The following is a 16,635-nucleotide window of genomic DNA, read 5'->3' on the forward strand; positions in this document are numbered from 1 at the left end:
TTAGGCCCAGATCTCTGTAATGGGGTGAATGTATGACATTGTTCTGCATTCTGTCCATCAACTTTTGTTTTTGCATTTGTCACCCCGAGTGGGACAGGTATGCTCAGACGTGAGTCCCGTGCTCTCCACGCCACTGGAGTCAAGCCATGCTGGCTGAAGACAGCTGATAGCCAGAAACTGGTCCCAGGATGCTTGATTCCGGTCCAGGGAAAACATGGCTTGGCAGTTCGGGCTGGACTATTCCCATGAGGCACAGGGTCAAATCTGATTTGCATACGGCTATGTCTGAACTGGGGTGGTGTGTTGAGCAAAAAAACAATGGATTTAGGCCCAGATCTCTGTACTGGGGTGAATGTATGACATTGTTCTGCATTCTGTCCATCAACTGTTTTTTTTGCATTTGTCACCCCGAGTGGGACGGGTATGCTCAGACGTGAGTTCCGTGCTCTCCACGCCACTGGAGTCTCGCTATCCTGGCTGAAGATGGCTGATAGCCAGAAACCGGTCCTACGATGCTTGATTCCGGTCCAGGGAAGACATGGTTAGGCAGTTCGGGCTAGACTGTTCCCATGAGGCACAGGGTCAAGTCTGATTTGCATATGGCTATGTCTGAACTGGGGTGCTGTGGTGAGCAAACAAACAATGGATTTAGGCCCAGATCTCTGCATTCTGTCCATCAACTGTTGTTTTTGCATCTGTAGAAGCGAGGCACAAGAAAACAGAAAAAGTAAGGTTCAAAACACGAAAAGGGGGCAGGGTAGAAACACCCTGACCCGCTAGGCCTGCTTAGGGGGTCCCACAAGGACCTCCAGGGCAAAAATGCCGAGATGCGCTCTGGGTGTGCGGATCCAGCCGCGAAAATGACAAAAACAGAAGCGTGGGCTCCCGTGCTTCATTATTAATTAGCCCCCAGGTGGGCCAAGTCCCGGGGGTATCAGAAAAAATATATGTACGAGGGCCCAGAGGGACCACCACAGCCCCAGGGACTGCCACCCCTGGGGCTTTCTAAAAATATTTGGGGGGGCACACACACATCCCCAGCCCCGGGGATCATCACCCCAAGGCTTGTTTTTTAAATGGGTGGGGAGCCTCCAAGACCCCACAAGCCCCAGGGACCATCCCCCCGGGGCTTTTCTAAACTATTTGTAGGAGACCGCCAGCCCCGGGGCTTGTTTTAAAAAAAAAAATAACGAACTCGTGTGGGGGGCTCGAGCCCCCCTCATGCCCCAGGGACTGCCACCTCCCCGGGGCACTAACTATTTAAATTGGGGGGTCCACTACGGACGCCCTTGCTCCGGGGAACACCACTTCCCCGGAGCTTTGGAAATGTTGTGAGGGGGCAGCGGGCTCCCCTCCTGGAACCTTTGTTGGCCCTGGGGCCCACCACTCCTCAGAGCTGGCTCCTGCAGTGTCCCGGGGTGCCCACCCCCGGGACACTGCTGTTTGCTACGGTAGTGTGGGAGCATGTCTCCCACCCTACCGTAGCAAACTCTGGTTTGGATTTTGGAAGAGAGAGCAGGGAAACCTGCTCTTTCTTCCAAAATTCAAAGCAGAATTGCTTTTCCACACGGGAAGCTGCATGTTAGAAGCTCCCCATGTGGAAAAGCAATGCCGGCTCCCGGAGGATGAGGGGAGCTGGCAGGGACTGTGGGGCTCCCCCCCAGGGTCCCCATTGTTGTGTATAGGCCCCGGGGGATGGGGTCCCCGGGGCGAATAGAAATTAGTGATAGGAACCAGTTTTTTTATGAAAAAATTTGGAATTGCGACCCCAGCGCGGCTCTCAGTGCGGCCCCCTGGTGTGAATGCACTGGGTGTGTGACTCCCGGCGTGGCCTCCTGTTGTGAACGCGGGGGGTGTGTGCCTCCAAAACACACTGGGTGCGCGACTCCAAGCAAAAAAATTCTTTTTTTTAAATATATATATATGTAGGTTATATGTTTGGATCTTGGGTGGCTCTAAAAAGAGCCCTTGTGTTTATTGGGAGATTTTGGTACCTACAAGTAAGTGCCTATGCAGAGTCTAAAGTTGTTGAGAAAGACTCTGTTACCCTCATCTGTGAAATGTACACCATCTCTCCCGTAGATGCCATTCATATTAAAAAGCAAATTGTTGTTGTATATGGACCCCATACTATAATCTCTGAGATAAGCAGAAACAGCTTTATTGACATGTTTCCTAGCTTTCTCAATCTGTGGACAAAATCTCTGCCTTTGGCATATGTTAGAGTAGACAAAGGCAGTTTTGGGGAAAAGTAACATAAATTCTGCAAAGGTGTCCTTCATTAGCATTTCCAGACCTATGCCAGTCAAAGTACCTAGGTCATTGCCACCACAGTGCACAATTATGAGGTCAGGGTGTTCGAGATGCAAAACGGATTTAACCAATGGCATCAATTGGTGCCACTTTAATCCTCTCAGTCCAATCCATTTAATGTCTAAATTTTGCAAAGCTAGGTCTTTGTCAATACCTCTGCTTTCAGCATCCCTTTTGCACCAGAAAATATAGCTGTGTCCCCCAATCCACACTCTAAGCATCTTGAAGGGCAGTCTGGATGCACTCAGAAGATGTCTGTAGCCAAAGTAGGCAGTTTGTAAAATAAGATGTCTCTTAAATGGTGGCCAAGATGCAGTTTTAAAAAAAAGAAGAGAAATGATTGGCTTATTTTAGAACATTATAGACTGAAAAATAGGGTGCATGTTTCTGTGTTTACAGTTGCCGTGTGCTCATGAGGAGCTCAGCTCGTCATGAGACCCATCCATGTGGAAAGCGCTGGCTCTCCCACCGTGGGTGCGCAATCCTAAAAATTACCTTCCCCTGCCTCCCCCCGCCCCCCCCCCACCCCCCCTCCGCATCATCAATGACGAAAGCGCGCGAGGCACGCTGACGTCATTGCAGGATTCCCTTTTGTATACCGACGCTCAGGAAGCCATTTGCTTCCTACGCACGTCGGAGAAAACAGGTGAGTTTTGGGGCTGGGATGGGGGGATTAGACCGAAAGAGGCATCGGGGGAAAGGAAAGGGTTTCCCTTTCCGTCAATGCCTCTTTTGTGCATTCCTGCTGCACGATCATGCGATCGTGCAGCAGGAATGCCCACTAGAGGCCAGAGTTTTTTTTTAATTTTTTGATCTTGCATATGTTTGTTGTTTGGGGGAGTTGCCCCTTGGGCAAGGGTCGCTCCTCATTTTGGGGGCATGAAAAATCGCTTTGTCTGCCCCCCGGGGGGGGGGGGTCAGAATTTGGAGTATTTTTTATGAAATCTGCCCACTGGGCCAATGTGCTTGGGAGTGGCCCTTTAGGCAAGGGTCACTCCCATGGGGGCTATTTTAGGAAGCCCTCCATTGTTAGATTTTGTCTTGGGGAGCGACCCCTTAGGCAAGGGTCGCTCCCCTTTTTGGGGCATTATAAATTGCTTTGTGTGCCCCCCTTGGGGGGCAGAATTTGATATACTTTTTAAGGAAATTGGCCCACTGGGCCAATGTGCTTGGGAGTGGCCCCTTAGACAGAGGTCACCCCAATGGGGGCCATTTTATGAAGCCCACAATGTTAGATTTTGACTTGGGGAGTGACCCCTTAGGCAAGGGTTGCTCCCCATTTGGGGGAAAAATAAATTGCTTTGTCTATCCCCCTGGGGGTCAGAATTTTAAGTTTTGGAAAGTAATCGGCCCACTGGGCCAATGTGCTGGGGAGTGGCCCCTTAGGCAGGGACATTCCGATGGGGGTTATTTTATGAAGCCCACAATGTTAGATTTAGTCTTGGGGAGCGACCCCTCAGGCAAGGGTCGCTCCCCTTTTAGGGGCCTATTTTTTCTTTGTTTGCCCACTGGGCTAATCTAATAAATGTACTGGGGAGTGGCCCCTTGGGCAAGGGTCACCCCCCTTTGGGGGTCATTTTAGTATGCCCAAGATGGTAGGTTTTGGTTGGGGGAGCCCCCAGGGGGCTTTGTCTACCCCGGGGGGGCAGATTTAATTTTTCATCCATCATCATGCTATTGCTCACTCCATCATCCCAGTTCAGACATGGCCATGTGCAAATTATTCTGACCCTGTAAAGCCATGTCAGAAGCCAGAATTCAATGTTTTACTGATACTGAAACGCTGTTCTCAGTCGCGCTGCTGACCACGCTAGCACGCATCTGTTTGCACTTGAAACTGCATTATTTTAAAATCGCCGCTTTGCTGCATACTTGCTAATAGCATTATTTTTAAATCATCGTTTTTGTGCTAATTTGATTATTATTTGCACGGTACATGTTTAATTGATGTGGGCGCATTAACGAAGTTACCTGCTAGATACTACCGCTTTCCTCCCCGGTCCACCGCAGCTTGTGCTGTTTGTTGTGGAGGGAGTGTCCAACGCGGTACAGAGCCCTCCACCCTCACTTCCGGGGGCCATCTTGGAGAGCTGACGGTCTAGTGGTTGTACTAGGACCGTCAGCAGCCTCCTATTTAGGGCGAGCACTTCCTGCCGCGATAGAAGCCAGAATTCAATGTTTTACTGATACTGAAACGCTGTTCTCAGTCGCGCTGCTGACCACGCTAGCACGCATCTGTTTGCACTTGAAACTGCATTATTTTAAAATCGCCGCTTTGCTGCATACTTGCTAATAGCATTATTTTTAAATCACCGTTTTTGTGCTAATTTGATTATTATTTGCACAGTACATGTTTAATTGATGTGGGCGCATTAACGAAGTTACCTGCTAGATACTACCGCTTTCCTCCCCGTTCCACCGCAGCTTGTGCTGTTTGTTGTGGAGGGAGTGTCCAACGCGGTACAGAGCCCTCCACCCTCACTTCCGGGGGCCATCTTGGCGAGCTGACGGTCTAGTGGTTGTACTAGGACCGTCAGCAGCCTCCTATTTAGGGCGAGCACTTCCTGCCGCGATAGAAGCCAGAATTCAATGTTTTACTGATACTGAAACGCTGTTCTCAGTCGCGCTGCTGACCACGCTAGCACGCATCTGTTTGCACTTGAAACTGCATTATTTTAAAATCGCCGCTTTGCTGCATACTTGCTAATAGCATTATTTTGAAATCACCGTTTTTGTGCTAATTTGATTATTATTTGCACGGTACATGTTTAATTGATGTGGGCGCATTAACGAAGTTACCTGCTAGATACTACCGCTTTCCTCCCCGTTCCACCGCAGCTTGTGCTGTTTGTTGTGGAGGGAGTGTCCAACGCGGTACAGAGCCCTCCACCCTCACTTCCGGGGGCCATCTTGGAGAGCTGACAGTCTAGTGGTTGTACTAGGACCGTCAGCAGCCTCCTATTTAAAGCTCACATGGAGCAAACGCGCAGCGGTGACGCGCAGCAGGCGCGCCATTGGTGCGCCGGAGGTTCGCCAGAGGTGAGCCCATCTTTGCCCATCCGTGACCATCCGGGGCCTGGGGCCATAACCCCTGCCAAAAACGTGTTATATTCTAGGGATGATCTATTGCAGCTCAACTTGGGCAAGTCTCATCTTGAGCCAGCTACTATACATCGGCTGGCTTGTGAGGGCTTATTAATCTCACCAAGGAGCATTAGAGGGCGGCAGCGCTCGTCTAACACCCATACCCTGTGCTATGGCTTATTGAATACTCGCTCTCTGCAGAGTCATAGGTTGGAGGTCTTCACACTCTTGGAAGACGGGGAGCTAGATGTCCTTGCGCTCACCGAGACATGGCTGGAGGATTGCTCAGCGCCAGATTTAGTGGCGGCCCTTCCAGATAACTATCTAGCCATTCATTTTAACAGGGCGGGGACCAAGAGAGGAGGAGGAGTAGCCCTCTTGTACCAGTCATGCCTCCATGCGGATAGGTTCCTCTCTGAAACCCTTGGTGGAGCTGAGGTCATGGGGGTTAAGCTTAGGAGGGGAGCGGTCTGTGTGGTGTTCTTGGTGGTTTATCGGCCACCTTGGGCGTCGCCAGATTTCCCCACGCTCTTTGTAAAATTGGTCCAGGACCTATGCACAAGATACGATAAACTGGTGATCGTTGGGGACTTCAACTATCATTGGTCAAAATCCCCCAAGGAAGGACAAGCGCTACAGATCGAGGAGGCGGCCTTCTCACTAGGTCTCAATCAACAGGTCAAGGAACCAACACATGACAAAGGTCATGTACTCGATTTAGTCTGGACCAATATGCCAGTCCAGGGCAGCACGGAAATTCTACCCTGTGCCTGGTCCGATCATTCTTTAATAAAGGGCAGGCTTATATTGAAGGGCCCTCCGCTTAAATCTGGGGAGGGCTGGAAAACGGCCCGCAAATGGAGAAATCTAGATGGAGAGAAATTGGTCCACCTTTTAGAACACTGCCCTCCAATAAAAGAGCAGGATGCCAACGTTAATGCTCTATGTGGCCACCTCCAGCACAAACTGAGGAGTGCCATTGATGTGGTAGCACCTCTTCGCAGGACAAAGAAGGTGGCAAGAGGAGCTGGGGCACCTTGGTACAACGATTCCCTAAGGGAGATGAAACGTGGGGTGAGGAAGAAAGAACGGGCATGGCGTAAAAAATATGACGCCATCTCCAAACAAGAATATGTTTCATCCTTAGCCCAGTATAAGCTAGCCATACATTCTAGGAAGGCTATTTTTTTCGAGGAGAGAATAGTGGCTGCAAAAAACCCACAAAAAGAAATCTTTCGGGTTTTGGCAGAGCTCAGGGTCAACAAAGAGCAAAGTCCTGAGTTTACTCAGGCGGACTGTCAGAGGTTTCAGGACTTCTTTGTAAAGAAGATATCTGACATTTTACACGAAATTGAGGAAACTGTACCCCTCGATTGCCCTTGCCTACCGGACCTTATCACCCCATCAAACACTCCATCATTAGTTGAGTTCGCCCCTATGTCCAAACTAGAATTATTTAACATCCTAGGCCGAGTTAAATCAGGTTCCTTGGTAGACCCCTGCCCTCCTGACATATTCAAGGAGGCAATGCCAGGAATAGAGGAAGAGGTCCTGCACTTATTGAACACCTCTCTTTGCACAGGACAGATCCCTCTAGCCTTCAAAGAGGCTCGCCTGATCCCCTTACTGAAGAAACCCGGTGCAGACACAAAATGTCTGAAAAACTTCCGGCCCATCTCTCAGTTGCCTTTCTTGGCCAAAGTGATTGAGCAGCATGTGTTAGCCCTTCTCTCAGCCCATCTAGAGAGTAATAACCTGCTGGAGACCAATCAGGCAGGGTTCCGTGCTAATCATAGCACGGAACTAGTTATGCTATCTATTCTGGATGAGCTAAGAACCCGGGCTGATGTAAAAACACCAAGTGCCCTGATACTATTGGACCTCTCCGCGGCGTTTGACACCGTGTGTCACAAACAGCTCCTGTCGCGGTTGAGATCCTTTGGTGTCATGGGCACAGCACATGCATGGCTTGCATCATTCCTGCAGGGTAGGACACAACGAGTGCAGCTGGGTGATTTACTCTCCACCCCCGCGCCGATCACCTGCGGGGTCCCACAGGGCTCTGCTTTGTCACCCCTACTTTTTAACATCTACCTGCAGCCATTAATCGCTCTCCTGAACAGGATGGATTGCCTAGTGTATAACTATGCCGATGACACCCAGATCATCATCCGGCTGGATGATGGCCCAGGAGCATCCACTAGGTTACAGGACATACTGAAAACCACAGTGAACTGGATGTCTGAGAATTCTCTGAAGGTTAATCCAGACAAGACGGAAGTGTTGCCCATTTCCATCTCGGGCAACCCCTGGAGTGATAAATTCTGGCCTATAGAGTTGGGCACACCACCTAAACCGGCAGCCGCAGTCAAGAGCTTAGGCCTATATGTGGATAATAAATTATCCATGGAAAAGCAGGTTTCCACTGTAGTGGGCACCTGTATAGGCCTCCTAAAACAACTAAGGAAGATCTCGGCATTGCTTTCATTCCCTACTTTGAGACACGTGGTCTCAGCCACAATTCTGGCTAGGCTGGACTACGGGAACTCCCTATACCTAGGCCTGCCTCAGCGGCTGCTGGACAAGCTTCAGGGAGTTATGAATGATGCAGCTAGGCTCATATTCAAAAAACCCAGGACTGCCCACGCCTCTCCCCTGATGCGGGAGCTGCACTGGCTCCCAATACGTCAGCGAATTGTATTCAAGGGATTGTGTACTGCTCACAAGGCTCTGCACGGCAAAGCACCCAAATATTTGAAATCCCGAATATCCCCCTACACACCGGGTAGGACTTTGCGCTCGTCGGATGCCACTTTCCTGTCCCAATCTCGCTTCAAGCTGACCACGGTGGGGGGCCGTGCGTTCTCCAACGTGCTTCCAGCTTTGTGGAATAAATTGGATTCAGATCTCAGGAAGGAAAGTAGTTTACTTCCCTTCAGAAAAAAACTAAAAACTGTGTTGTACAAACAAGCATGGAGTAGCTTTTAGGTGCACAGCCTTTCTTTTTGTAACATCTCATTACGTAACATCTTTCATGTAAATCTGGACAGACAGCGCTTAGAGACCCCTGTGGTTATAACGCGCCATACCAATTAAATAAATAAAATAAATGTCTTCCTTTGCCCGGAAACAAACATCCTGGGACCGGTTTCTGGCTAATCAGCAGTCATCAGCCAGGCTAGCTTGAGTCCAGTGGCAAAGTGAGCTAGGGGCCCACGTCTGGGCATACCCTGCCAACCTAGGGCAATCAAAGCGCACAGGTATAGACTGATTTGCATATGGCCATGTCTGAACTGGGTTGGTGGAGTGAGCTAAACAATATTGATAGATTAAAAACAGATCAGTTGACGGAGGTGAGTGTTAGATTTGCTCAAGCGCTCCGCCCATCATCCTCTTTGGTATCACCCTGAGGGGCAGTTCGGCTGATTTTTTTGTTTTTTGTAGGGCCAGTAGGCCACCAGGGTTTTTTTTAATGTTGGGGAGCCGCCCCTTGGACATGCGTTGGTCCCCTTTATGGGAGCATGATTGTGGGCATTTCTGCCCTCTTTGGGTTGCAGAGTAGCAGTATGTTTGTAGGCCCATCTGCCCCCAAGGGGGGCAGACAACTAGACACCAGAGTTTTTAATTTTTGTTTTGTGGGGTGGCCTTAAGGGCAAGGGTTGCTCCCCTTTTACGGGGTGAATATTTCATTTATACTCTCAGGCCCACCTACCCCTTAGCTTGGCAGGTGGACTGGTGCATTATTTGGATATGTGATTGTAATGTTTTTTTCTTCTTTTTAATCTAGTGTAAAGCTTTTGATTCCTGTTTGCGGTTTTGTTGTTGACTTGTTTGACAAGTTACCTTTGTTAGTAATCATTATGGCTAGCAGTAGAATGACTGCTCAGCATGTGGTTGGTATGCTTCCTGAATCTTCCTCAGAGCTGGATTATGAGACTGACAGTGTGTCTGAGGGAGAGGAGGGAGGGGAAGATTCTGGCAGTGAGTTTTCTCTCCACAGGAATCATCAGATGATGAAGGTTCTCTCAGTGCTGATGAAGTGCCTATTTTAGAGGAGGATACTGCTGTGTCCATGGTTCAAGAGGCATCTGGATTGCAACCTGAGGCTGCTAGGCTTCCTACTGGAAGTGCTAGACTCTGGGTTCATCCAAACATGGTGCAGACAGTGTTGCCTGCCTTTAGCGGTGATGCAGGGTGTAGAGTGGATTGTGAATTTCTTTTGCCTATACAGTATTTTCAGTTATTTATAGATGATGTATTTTTGGGTGAGATTGTTGAGCAGACTAATTTGTATGCTGAACAGTTTTTGAGGGAAAACAGTGACAAACTTAGGCCCCACTTTAGAGCTACCTGGTGGACTCCCACAAATCTGGAAGAGATTAAGTTTTTGGGTTTGACTTTATTGATGGATTTGCTAAGAAAGCCAAACCTGGCTTCAAGTTGGTCTTCCAGCCCCTTGATGGCAACAGCCATATTTCCTGCAGTTATGACTCGTGATCGGTATTTACTTTTGCTACACATGCTTCATTTTGTTGATAATGCTTTGGCGTTGCCACGTAGTCACCCTGACTGACCGTCTTTTTAAGATTCTGCCTGTTCTTGAAACCTTTGTATATCAATTTTCAGAGATCTACATTCCAGGGAAAGAAATATCTATTGTTGAGTCTTTGGTTTTGTTCAAGGGTCATTTGATTTTTAGGCCGTACATCCCTAGCAAGAGGGCATGCTATGGAATCAAGCTGTATATTTTGTCTGAGAGTAGGACAGCATATGTTTTTAATTTTCGTGTGTACACTGGTAGAGATTCCACTATTGACTCCCCTGGTTGTCCATCCTCTTTTGGAGTTTCAGAGAAAATTGTGTTGGATCTTGCTGGAAGACTGTTCAACAGAGGCCACCATTTGTACCTTGATAACTTCTACACTGCTGTTCAATTGTTTAAGGAATTGTTTATAGTGGACACATTTGCAAGTGGCACAATCTGCTCTAACCGCAAAGGTTATCCAAAAGAGCTTGGGTGCATAAAACATCAGAGGGGTCAGTGTAGTTCCTTGCGTAGTGATGAACTACAAGCTGTGAAATTTGTGGACAAGAGGGATGTGTACATGCTGACTACCATCCATGATGAGAGCACTTCACCTGTGCCTGTTTGGGGTCAGGTTGCTGAAGTGCACAAAACGGTGTGCATTCTAGACTACAATAGGCACATGGGTGGTGTTGACAGAGTAGATCGGAGGTTGGAACCTTACACTGCTTTTCGGAAGGCTTATGTTTGGTATAAGAAGTTGGCCATCCATTTTTTCAACTTAGCAACTGTAAATGCTTTTATTGTGTTCATGGAGTGTTCTCCTGCATCAAAGTTGACATTTCTTCAGTTTCAGCACTCTGTGATAGCTAGCCTTGTTGTTGTGGAACAGGTAAGTGTTCCTAGATTTGGAGTGGTGGAGGATGTGGCTTGATTGTAAGATTGCCAATTTCCTGATTACATTCCTCCCACATCTACAAAAGACTTTCCCACTAGGAGATGTAGAGTCTGTTGGCGAAGAGGTTTGCGGAAGGAGGCTTGTCTTTTCTGCCCCGGGTGCCCTTCTAACCCTGGGCTGTGTGTGCCTGCTTGTTATAGAGTGTACCACATGCAAACAAATTTTTGGGTGTATCCATGAGTCGTAAAGTGGACTGCCTGGTCTGTATTGTTTAAATATTTGTATTCTGTTTCAAGGTTGGCATTAGTGCAATGTATTACGTTTCAGATTTTGTGTTAGTAGATCTGTATCTATTTGCAATTTGTTTGTGTTTTTTTGTATAAAAAATCCTAATTTGATGGCGGTGTGTATAGGCTGGCGCTTGGCTGGCGGTGTGCATGGGCTGGTGCTTGGCTGGCTGTTTGTGTGGACTGGTGCTTGGCTGGCAGTGTGCGTGGATTGGCGCTTGGCTGGTGGTGTGCGTGGATTGGCGCTTGGCTGGCGGTGTGCGTGGATTGGCGCTTGACTGGCAAGGTGCGTGGACTGGTGCTTGGATGGCGGTGTTCGTGGACTGGCGCTTGGATGGCAGTGTGCGTGGACTGGCGCTTGGATGGTGGTGTGTGTGGACTGGCGCTCGGCAGGAGGTGTGTGAGTAGTGACTTGCTGCTGGTCACAACACACACTGCTAGCTGAGCGCCACTCCACGCAATCCATCAGGTTGTGTAGTTGCTGTGTCAGGAATGTGGGCTTGTGAAAGTGATGGGCCCTTGAATGGCGCTGTCAGCTGGTGTGAGTGCTGTAATGTGATGGGCCTGCGTCTGGCAGTGTGAATGTTTTGCATGTGTCACACGTATGAAATGTGTATGAATGGCCTGTAAAGAGGTTGGTGTCTTGTTGTGGCTTTACAGCTCATGGTTCAGTTTCTTGTCCATTCAATTATTAACAGTGCATTTCATTTTTGTGAAATGACTTGCTAATACAATTGTATATACTGAATCATCACTCACCCTCATGCCAAATCCAACCAGTATGTGTGTGTGTTTGAAGATTAGATGGCTGTGCAGTAATATTTGTTTTTTTTTTGTCTTTCTGAAGCAGTGTGTACCTTGTCACTTTCTATGAATGTTGTAATGTGTTGGTTTTGTGCCTGGTGGTGTGAATGGTCTTGTGTGTATCAGGTATGAATGTGCGTGAATGACCTGTAAAATGGTTGGTGCCTTGCCGTGGCTTTACAGCTCACGCGCTGCGAGTCACTGGTTCGGTTTTTGTGCATTTAATTATTGACAGTGCATTTCATTTTTGTGAAATCTCTTGTTAATATATTTTATGTACTGAACCATCACTCGCCCTCGTGCCAAATCCAACCAGTATGTGTGTGTGTTTGAGGAATAGATAGCTGTGCTGGAATCTTTGTCTTTTGAGTCTCTCTGTCAAGGTGTACATTCTATCTAAGAATAATCTACCAAATGTAGATATTATTGTTAACCCATGGGCGTACATGGTGATGTCTCTCTTGTGAATTCCAACAAGTTATTTTATCCACAATGTCCTGCAAACTTAAAAATGTCTGTCACATTTTCCTTGCAATATTGTGCCAAAAATCTCACGCTGCAGAAATAAACACATAATTATGTCAAAATGATTTGGTTTTGCAAGGAGGTCACCTGGGTTTTTGGTCCCGTGCTCGGTGGCCATCTAAGGAAATCTACAAAACCCACACATTTCTGAAAAGTAGACATCTAGGGGCTTCCAAGGAGGTATGGCTTGCGTCGATCCTCCAACTTTTCCTTACCCAGAATCCCTTGCAAACCTCAATTTTAGTTGAAAAAATATTTTTTTTCACACATTTGTGTGAGGGAAAGTGTGGCATCACCAGGCTCACACGAATTTCCTACCATCCAGTGTTCCCCCAGGTCTCCCGATAAAAATGGTGCCTCTCTTGGGTGGGAGGCGCAAGTACCTGCGGCAGGCAAGGGCCCCAAACGTAGTGAGGCGACATCAAAATTGCCTATCTCAAAACTACTTGCTTTTGCAAGGGGGCTCATCTGGGTTTTTGGCCCCGTGCTCAGCTGCCATCTAGGGAAACCTACCAAACCCACACATTTCTGAAATTAGACACCCGGGGGCTTCCAAGAAGGTATGGCTTGCGTGATTCCCAATGTTTCCTTACCCAGAATCCCATGCAAACCTCAATTTTAGTTGAAAAAATCAGTTTTTTCACACATTTTCGTGTGGAAAAGTGTGGCATCACTGGGCTTACACAAATTTCCTACCACCCAGCATTTCCCCAGGTCTTCTGACAGAAGTGGTGCCTCACTTGTGTGGGAAGGGCAAGTACCCGCGACAGGCAAGGATCCCAAACGTAGTGAGGCAACATCAAAATTGCCTATCTAAAAACTACCTGCTTTTGCAATGGGGGCATATAGGTTTTTGGCCCCGTGCTCGGCGGACATTTAGGGAAACCTACCAAGCCAACACATTTCTGAAAAGTAGATACCCGGGGGCTTCCAAGGAGGTGTGGCTTTCATGGATACCCCAACGTTTCCTTACCCAGAATCCCTTGCAAACCTCAATTTTAGGTGAAAAAATCTGTTTTTTCACATATTTTTGTGTGGGAAAGTGTGGCATCACCGGGCTTACACAAATGTTCTAACACCCAGCGTTCCCACACTTCTCCTGATAAAAATAGTACCTCACTTGTGTGGGAGGCATAAGGAAACGTTAGGGAATCCATGCAAGCCATACCTCCTTGGAAGCCCCCGGGTGTCTACTTTCCAGAAATGTGTGGGTTTGGTAGGTTTCCCTAGGTGCCGGCAGAGCTAGTGTTCAAATACTACAGCTAGGCACTTTGCAAAAAAAGCGTCACTTTTCACTGCGAAATTGAGGTGTGACCGCGTTGCGTTTTGCGCCGTTCCCTGTCGCAGGCACTAGGCCGACCGACACCATTGAGGTACATTTTTCACTGAAGACTTTGGGGAATGCGAGGTGCATGGAAATTCGTTGATCCACGCAGATTCCAGTACTTTCCACCACAGAAATGTAGGGAAAATTTATTTTCTTGGACAATTTTTTAGGTTTGCAAGGGATTCTAGGTAACAGAACCTGGTGGGAGGCAGTCAAGTCACCCCATCCTGGATTTCCCAGGGTGTCTACTTTTAAAAAATGTATAGGTTTGCTAGGTTTCTCTAGGTGTCGGCAGAGCTAGGGTTCAAAAACGACAGCTAGGCACTTTGCCAAAAAAGGGTCATTTTTCACTGCAAAATGAAGGTGTGACCACGTTGCGTTTTGCGCCGTTTCCTGTTGCAGGCACTAGGCCGACCCACACAAGTGAGGTACCATTTTTCTCGTAAGACTTTGAGGAACACAGTGTGGGTAGAAATATCTGGATCCACGCAGATTCCAGAACTTTCCATCACAAGAATGTGGGGAAAATGGTTTTTTTTGGACAATTCTTTAGGTTTGCAAGGGTTTCTGGGTACCAGAACCTGGTTGGAGGCAGTCAAGTCACACCATCCTGGATTCCTCTGGGTGTCTAGTTTTTAAAAATGTATAAGTTTGCTAGGTTTCCCTAGGTGCCGGCAGAGCTGGGTTAAAAAACTACAGCTTGGCACTTTGCTAAAAAGGGTAATTTTTCACTGCGAAATTGAGGTGTCATCGCGTTGTGTTTTGCACCGTTCTTTGTTGCAGGCACTAGGCCGACCCACACAAGTGAGGTACCATTTTTTTCCTAAGACTTTGGGGAATGCGGGGTGGGTGGGAAATTGTGGATTAACACAGTTTCAAGAACTTTCCACCACAGAAATGTGGGGTTTTTTGATAATTTTTTAGGTTTGCAAGGGATTCTGGGTAACAGAGCCTGGTAAGAGGCAGTCAAGTCACCCCATTCTGGATTTTCCTGGGTGTTTAGTTTTAGAAAATGTGTAGGTTTGCTAGGTTTCCCTAGGTGCCCACAGAGCTAGGGTTAAAAAACTACAGCTATACACTTTGCCAAAAAAGGGTAATTTTTCACTGCGAAATTGAGGTGTGACCACGTTGTGCTTTGCGCAGTTTCCTGTCGCAGGTACTAGACCGACCCACAGAAGTGAGGTATAATTTTTCTCAGAAGAGTTTGGGGAACGCGGGGTGGGTAGAAATTTGTCAATCCATGCAAATTCCAGAACTTTCCACCACAGAAATGAGGGGAAAATGTGTTTTTAGACATTTTTTTAGATTTGCAAGAGATTCTGGGTAACAGAACCTGATGGGAGGCAGTCAAGTCACCCCATCTTAGATTTCCCTGGGTGACTAGTTTTCAAAAACGTATAGGTTTGCTAGCTTTCCCTAGGTGCCGGCAGGGCTAGTGGTAAAAAACTACAGCTAGGCACTTTTCCAAAAAAGGGTGATTTTTCAACGCAAAATTGAGGTGTGACTACGATGCGTTTTGCGCCGTTTCCTGTCGCGGGCACTAGGTCGACCCACACAAGTGAGGTACTGTTTTTCTCGTAAGACTTTGGGGAATGTAGGGTGGATAGAAATGTGTGGATCCACACATATTCCAAAACTTTCCACCACAGAAATGTTGGGAAAATGTAGCTTTTTTGACAATTTGTTAGGTTTTCAAGGGATTCTGGGTAACAAAACCTGATGGGAGGCAGTCAAGTCACCCCATCCTGGATTCCCGTGGGTGTCTAGTTTTCAGAAATGTATAGGTTTGCTAGGTTTAACAAGATGCCAGCAGTGCTAGGGTTAAAAAATGACAGCTAAACACTTCGCAAAAAAAGGGTAACATTTCACTGTGAAAATGTGGTGTGTTCACGTTGGGTTTTGAGCTCTTTCTGGTCGTGAACACTATGCCTACCCACACAAGTGAGGTACCATTTTTATTGGAAGACTTAGGGTGATTCAGATTTGTAAAGCAACTGTTATTACCTATTGATTTTTCATGCATTTCTGCCTTCCAAATGAAAGACATTGTGTAAAAAAGAAGTCATTTTGAAAAATGACCGATAAATCTCATGCTAGTATGAGTATTCCCAATTTTGATAATGTGCAAATATGTACTGTTTCTAAACTCTATAATTTGTACCCATATCATAAATACATTGGTGTCTTTCATACCAATTTTTCCATGCATACATTTTCACACAATAATTGCTATATACTCGGTACATAATAAAAAGCCATTGCAAATTGCTACTCAGTTTTTGAATCTGGGTTTGTCTGGTTCTTGGTGAGCCTACAAGTCCTAAAAATCCCCACAACCAAGAAGGCCCTGCGGATGTAACGGTATATTGCTTTTAAAGAGCTGTCAGAATTACTAGAAGTTACAGGTGAAAACTTTGACACAAAAGGCTGTTTTTTTCAACTAATTTTCAATTTTTCCAATATTTAAATGTTATTTTCTATAAGGAAACCTTGATGGATCTATGCAAATGACCCCTTTCCGAATTCCGCATGTTGTCTACTTTTTTAAAATGTATAGCTTTTCAGGATCCATTATTGCTTTCATACTCATTTTTACCATTAACTGGAAGGAGATTGAAAGCTCTAAAAATAGCAACAATAGTCTATGTCCCAGAAAAATGCCAAAACTGTGTAAAAAATGTTGGTTTTCTGACAAAAGACTGTCATTCCCTAAAATGTAGATATTTGTGCATCCCCACAGATTCCAAAACTTTCCACCACAAAAATGGTGGGAAAATGTGGCTTTTTTGACACTTTTTTAGGTTTTCAAGGAATTCTGGGTAACAGCACCTTATGGGAGGCAGTCAAGTCACCTCATCCTGGATTCCCGTGG

The sequence above is a fragment of the Lissotriton helveticus genome, chromosome 7 (assembly GCF_964261635.1).
Source record: "Lissotriton helveticus chromosome 7, aLisHel1.1, whole genome shotgun sequence".
Lineage (NCBI taxonomy): Eukaryota > Metazoa > Chordata > Amphibia > Caudata > Salamandridae > Lissotriton > Lissotriton helveticus.